The sequence below is a fragment of the Oryx dammah genome, unplaced genomic scaffold (assembly GCF_014754425.2).
Source record: "Oryx dammah isolate SB20612 unplaced genomic scaffold, SCBI_Odam_1.1 HiC_scaffold_9, whole genome shotgun sequence".
NCBI lineage: Eukaryota > Metazoa > Chordata > Mammalia > Artiodactyla > Bovidae > Oryx > Oryx dammah.
Genome location: NW_024070193.1, coordinates 7,812,656 through 7,818,795, shown reverse-complemented (window position 1 = coordinate 7,818,795; position 6,140 = coordinate 7,812,656).

The following is a 6,140-nucleotide window of genomic DNA, read 5'->3' as shown; positions in this document are numbered from 1 at the left end:
AGTCTCTTCCAGCTCTCTGGAAAGGAAAGGCAACCCATAGCTCAACCGTCTGTCCAGTCTTTCCCCTGGTCTGTAAGCCTGGATGGAGCACCTACCCAAAGCCAGGTACTTCTTCACCTTATAGACGCCACCCCTCAGCCTGTACTGCGGACACTTGGAAAGGACCAGCAATCTGTCCCAGGTAACCAAAAAGGTCTATGTGCCCAGGACTGGTACATGATTCCCGGCTCTCTTCTCTTAACCAAGGTGAACTGCGGTAGGGGCCTTCTTTTCTTTAGTCCTCAGTTTCTCCATCTGTAACTTGAGTGGAATGGTTCCAGGGGTCTCTGAGAGGCTTCCTACACAACCTGAGTGGTAAAATGGACAAGTAGACACCCTTCCTCAGCATCATCCCAGGGGCCTGGACCATCTGTGGGGTCAGACACGTGTATGTGGGGTCTGGCACATGTGCGTGGGGTCGGGGCTGGGCACTGTGGGTATAGTGCACATGCGGCTGGAGTACATGTGCATGTGGTCGGGTACACATCTGTAGAGTCAGGGCTGAGGTCTGGGCAGTGGCAGGGCTCCGTGGTTCTGAGGTTCAGTGTGTTGACCCAGCTGGTTGTAAGACTGGGATATTCTGGGGGCCATGGTAAAGATCTCAGACTCAGAGCTTGGGCAGCCAGGAGCTCACTTCTGACACATTCTTGTTCCAGCTTTGTTCAAGACACCCTGCTAGGGCCTTGGGTAGGGGGAATCAGGTAATAGTCGGGCATCTGTTTGTGGTGGACACTGCTAGGAGTCTGAACTCTGAAGCTTGGGGGCCTGGTCTCCATCAGAATTTCACAGGCTGACTGGAGGGTGATGCCTGTGGGTAGGGTGGGTGGTACTATGGACCCCAGCCCCGCTCATCTTTCTGGTACTTCCTTGGATCGCCTGGGCTCAGCCAGACCCTTGTTCAGGCTATAGGCAGATGGTAGGCAGAGGGACTCAAAATGCAATTTCCCTTGATGAACTGGGAGAAGACGTTTTCCTGGGGACTGAGGGAAGAGTCCTTGACTCAGACCTGAGTCAACCCCCTCTGTCGGGCTTCTCCTACACCCAGACCAGCTCAGTTGCTGCACCTGAGGCCTCAGGACAGCTGGCGGGGGCCTAAGTGCACTCCATGGGGCTCAAGCCAGCCCGACTCCCCTTACAGAGACACAAGAGCTGACATCTGATTCCAGCCCAGCCTTCTGATCACACTCCCTGGTCAGCAGCAGGCACAGACTAGCATGGGGGTGCAGGACTCTGTCCCCACATACCTCACCCACTATATCAGGGGTGTATCCCCTCAGACCCCAGAGATAAGGCCTTGTCCTCCCCCTCCCATCCTGCTGCCCAGCACCTGCCTCTTGAGGGTCCTCCGCGGTGCTTGACTATCTCGTGCACTCTGGTCTCTCCACTCTGCCCCTGCCTACACAGGCTCCTACCCTACTCTTCCCTGGCCCTACCTCTGGCCTTCTCCCTGTGGCCTGCTGCTCTAGAATCCTGAGTCCGGTCAGCCTCATCAGCTCCCCTTCCTGGCTCAGCAGGAATGGGGTACAGAGAGGCCAGCCAAGGGGGTTGCAGACGGCCCCCACCCTTCCCTTTCTGGTCAGCCCCTCAGCCATCCTTTTCACCTCGTCCTGGACCATCTCAGCAGCTCCTTCCAGTTCTCCCAAGTATGGGCCCTCTTCTAATTTATTCTCCTTCCAGTCCAGGACTCATCCTGATTCTCCTCTGCTCAGACACCTGTGCTAGCTCCCAGTCATCAGCAGGACCAAGTAAGACCCTGAGTCCCCGGGCCCTGCCCTGCCTGCCCCTCCCTGCAGTGTGGGGTCAAACAACACATGGCTGCTCTGCGAAGGCTGTCCTTGTCCCCCTGCCTCCGCCCCCCATCTGCCCACCTCTGGACGCCAAAGAGTAGAGTACAGAGGCTGAGTGTTCCCCATCAGACGCTCGCTGATGCCAGGCTGTATCTCCAATCAGACTGGGAAGCCCTAAGTTCAGGGTGACTCTCCCCCATCAGAATAATGTTCCTGAGATTGGGGGCTGTGCCCGTCCATCAGAGCAAGGACACTAAGACTAGGGCTGAGTCTCCCTGCATCCTGGAAGCGCTTGGGATGGACTGTGTCTCCCCATTAAGTCAGGTCTCCTAGGGCAAAAGAAAGGGAAAAACCAGCTTCCCGTCAGAAAGGCACCGCCTGGCTCTGCCTGGACGGTGACAGCCACCCCGAACCCCACCGCGCCGGCCCATCTCACCTCCACCAGCTGCCCGGCGACCCCTGCGAGGCAAACTCCCAGGGCGGCGCCGCCCAGCGCCCAGAGGAGCCCCGCGCCTCGCCGCGGCCCCGCCATCTTCGCGCGCGCCGCGCTGCTCCGCCGCAGGTCGCAGGTCGGGGGAGCCGAGGGACGCCGGCCGGGCTGCCTTGGCTGGGTGACTGCCCCTTGTGCAGCCGGCGCTCGGCGCTGGCGATCTGGTCGCAGGCAGGCTGCGAGTGAGCATCATTTATTCATCTTCGGTGTCCGGTTCCTGGGCTGCCCGCCCCTGCATCACTCCGGGTGGAGGGCCCGCCCCCCTCTGGAGATCACACTCCAGACTCCCCATTCCCCGAATCCGACCAAGACCGACATGGGGCAGGAGTGGGTGGGAGGGGGGACAGGTTGGGGTCAGGTCCTTGAACAACAGGTTCCCCCCTTCCCTTCCCCACTCGGGCCTCAGTTTATTCATTTGGGACAAAGGGAGGGGCTGGAATCTGCTGATCTAGGAGGCCCTTCCCATTCTGACGTTCTGAATTTGAAAAACCGTACTGGACCCAGGTGGGGTGGGGGGTGGATGGCTTGGCAGGCAGGTTGCTATGGTGACAGGCGCTCAGGGATGTCCTGGGCTTTCTGGGCTGGCTTCCTGCCCAGAGGCAGCTCTGGTCACCCTGGACACCAGAGCAAGGGGGAGGGGAAGGGGGAACAGGGGATTATACAGTCAGAGCAGCCAGCTGTGGGTGTGATAGAAGGTTCCTGAAGGAGCCAGCATCTGTGGCCCCACAGGACAGGGTAGGCTCCCCCGAAAGGGCTGGAAGACCATGTTCTGACTCTCACTCGTCTGAGCCATGACCCTGACCTCACACTGAACCTGGCCCACACTGCACTCTAAGTCCTAACCTCAGAGTGAGCCTTGACAACCCAGGGATTCAAGGAGGACTGGAGGAGCTGTGGAGACCTGGGGAGGACTTTGGAAGAGCAGTGGGGAGGCCTGTGACAGGGAGATTCCTCTGGTCCATCCTCCTCCTTCTCTCTTTCCTTCTTTTGTGTTTTTATTAATCTCCCTGCTGAGCGCTAGAGAAGCAGCCAGGTGTTAGGTCCTTGCATTCCTCATCCCCAAGGACACCAGTGGAGACCTGCACAGGCTGTGGTGCTTTGGGCCTTGGGCCTGCTGTTAGAACTGGGATCCCTGTAGGTCCAGAGCCTTTTATGGCTCCTGCCTGTGGTGCCATGGAGATGGGCCAGGACCAAGGCAGGCTGCAGCAGAGAGCAGAGGGCCAGCTGCAGATACCTACAGGCATCAGGGCTGGGACATGCAGGGCAGGCAGGGAAGTGGGAAAGCCAGCAGTGAACCATGATGGCTGTCCCGAGGGGTCCATCGAGAAGACCCTTGACAGTGGCTGGCGAAGTCTGGGGACTGAGTAGGCTGCGTCACCTCATCCTCCCTGGGTTTTGCCCTGATCAAGCAAACAGAAACTTCAGGGAAGCCCAAACCACTTCCTGTAGCTCTCTGCCCACCATTTTGACCAGCTAAGGAGGTTACCCTTGGGACATGAAGTCAGAGAAGCCTTGGTTGGATTGGGCTGAGGTTAGTGAGCCTAACAGTGGCCTTGGGTAAACCGTTATTCCTCTCTGCTTTGATGTCCTCATCTAAGGAATGGAGAGAGCAAAACTCTCATCCCAGGGCTGATGGGAGGATTATATGATCTAACAATTGTGGGAGTGATGAGTACAATCTGGCTTGCCTTGATGGGATGGCTCAGCCCAGGAGGGAAGGGTTTCATTGCTTCTTTCCATCCAAAAAGTAGGGAAAGCCCAATGAGGAAATCTGAAAGGGAATCAATCATGTGTGTCCCTGAGATGGCCACTGCTCCAAGTGGGCTCTACCTCTCCTTAGGCTGTTGAATACAGCTGAAATCTCACTGTGTGCCATTTCGCAATATACCTTTTTTCCCAGAGGTTGTTCCCAGTACAACGTTTTAGATCGCCACCTTCCCTAAACATAGTGTCAGTACTGTCAGGCAGGTTTCGAGTCAAACGGACTTAAAATAGCAATGTGGACCCGAAGGGTTAGTGTAGTTTTAAGCTTTAATAACCTCAGAAGTATAAAGCTAGAAACTTACAACAGACTCCATTTGAAAGTTTATTTAAAGTTCCTTTTCTGCCTCTGAAGATGACAAAAACATGACCAAAAATTAGTTATCCAAAGTTCACGATGAAATCAGCTTAAAGAAGATATAAGTGATGAAACTTTCAAATTGTTTTTTATAAGTTTGAGCTTTATATTTTATAACTTCTGAAGTTATTAAAGCTTGAAATGAAGACTTCTGGGTCATGTTCCTATTGACAGCTGTGAGCCTTCAGTGGGTTAGCGAATCTCTCTAAGCTTCAACCCTTCATCTGTAAAATGGGTATAACTGCAGTATCATGGCAACCGCACACTACAGACCTTCAGTAAATGCAAGTCATTATCATATGGCTATCGTTGCTAAAGGCAGTCTGAAATTACACAGTATAAAACCCATCTCGAGGGAATTCCCTGGTGGTCTCTGTGCTTCCACTGCAGGATACATACATTCAACCTCTGTGGTGCAGGCAAAAAAACAAAACCCAAAACCAGACAAAAATCCTCAGCTATACTTTATTCAGTCAGTTCCCTATTCTCGAACACTTGTGTGTTTCCAGTTCTCCAATGTTAAACACCATAGTGAGAGGAACATCCTGAAAGTTAAAGCCTTTTCCACTTTTTTACTCCTCTCCTCTGCTTACTTGTGAGAATTGAAGCCCAGGGAGAGGTTGTCTCCTACCTAAGGTCACTCAGGAACTGGGGCCTCAAACTCAGTTTTCAGCTTGTAATCCGGTGAGCTCTGCTCACTGTTCAGTACTGTTTTCTACTTCTGAGGGGCCACACATACTCCTATGCTCCACTCCCAGTTGGGCCCATCAGTTCAGTTCAGTTCAGTCGCTCAGTCATGTCCAACTCTTTGCGACCCCATGAATCGCAGCACGCCAGGCCTCCCTGTTCATCACCATCTCCTGGAGTTCACTCAGACTCACCTCCATCGAGTCAGTGATGCCATCCAGCCATCTCATCCTCTGTCATCCACTTCTCCTCCTGCCCCCAATCCCTCCCAGCATCAGAGTCTTTTCCAATGAGTCAACTCTTCTCATGAGGTGGCCAAAATACTGGAGTTTCAGCTTCAGCATCATTCCTTCCAAAGAAATCCCAGGGTTGATCTCCTTCAGAATGGACTGGTTAAGGTGGTGTGAATGCTGGCCTGCAGAAACCTGTTTGTCCCTTGCGTATTATTTTTAGCTCCTGTGGGTTTCCTGTAGGGATCCAGTCCAGCCTCTAGGGCCTCTGGGTTGGAAGCTGTGGGCAGTCATTTGGCAGTGGCCAGGGGACCCTGCAGACATTCTCTTCTGTAGTCTGAAACCGCAGAGTTCAAAGTTCAGCTCCAGGGAAGCAGCAGGTAGGAAGGGAGGATCCCTCTAGTCACAGAGCCAGGCTGAGATCCAGTGCATCTTGGACTCAGCCTAGGCTGGTGTGAGGGCTGGGTGGCTGAGGCCTGTGACACAGTGGCTGGGGCCTGTTGGGAGCTGGCAGCCTCTGACCTTGTTGGCCTTGGGCCTGGCCCAAAATAGCTCTGGGGCTGAGCCGGGCCTGGGTAAGATCTGTGTGTTCATCAGCATTTACTTGTGTCCAGGGGCACTTGAGTACATGGGAGTACACAAGTACTCTACACTGACCTCTCTGCATGCATGGGTCTGAGTCTTAATGTGTGTTCCGTGGAGCAGTGTATGAGTCTGCACACATGTTCCCATGGACAGAGCTGCCACCCAAGTTGTGCAACACAGAAGCCCTGCCAGTGGATGGGTCA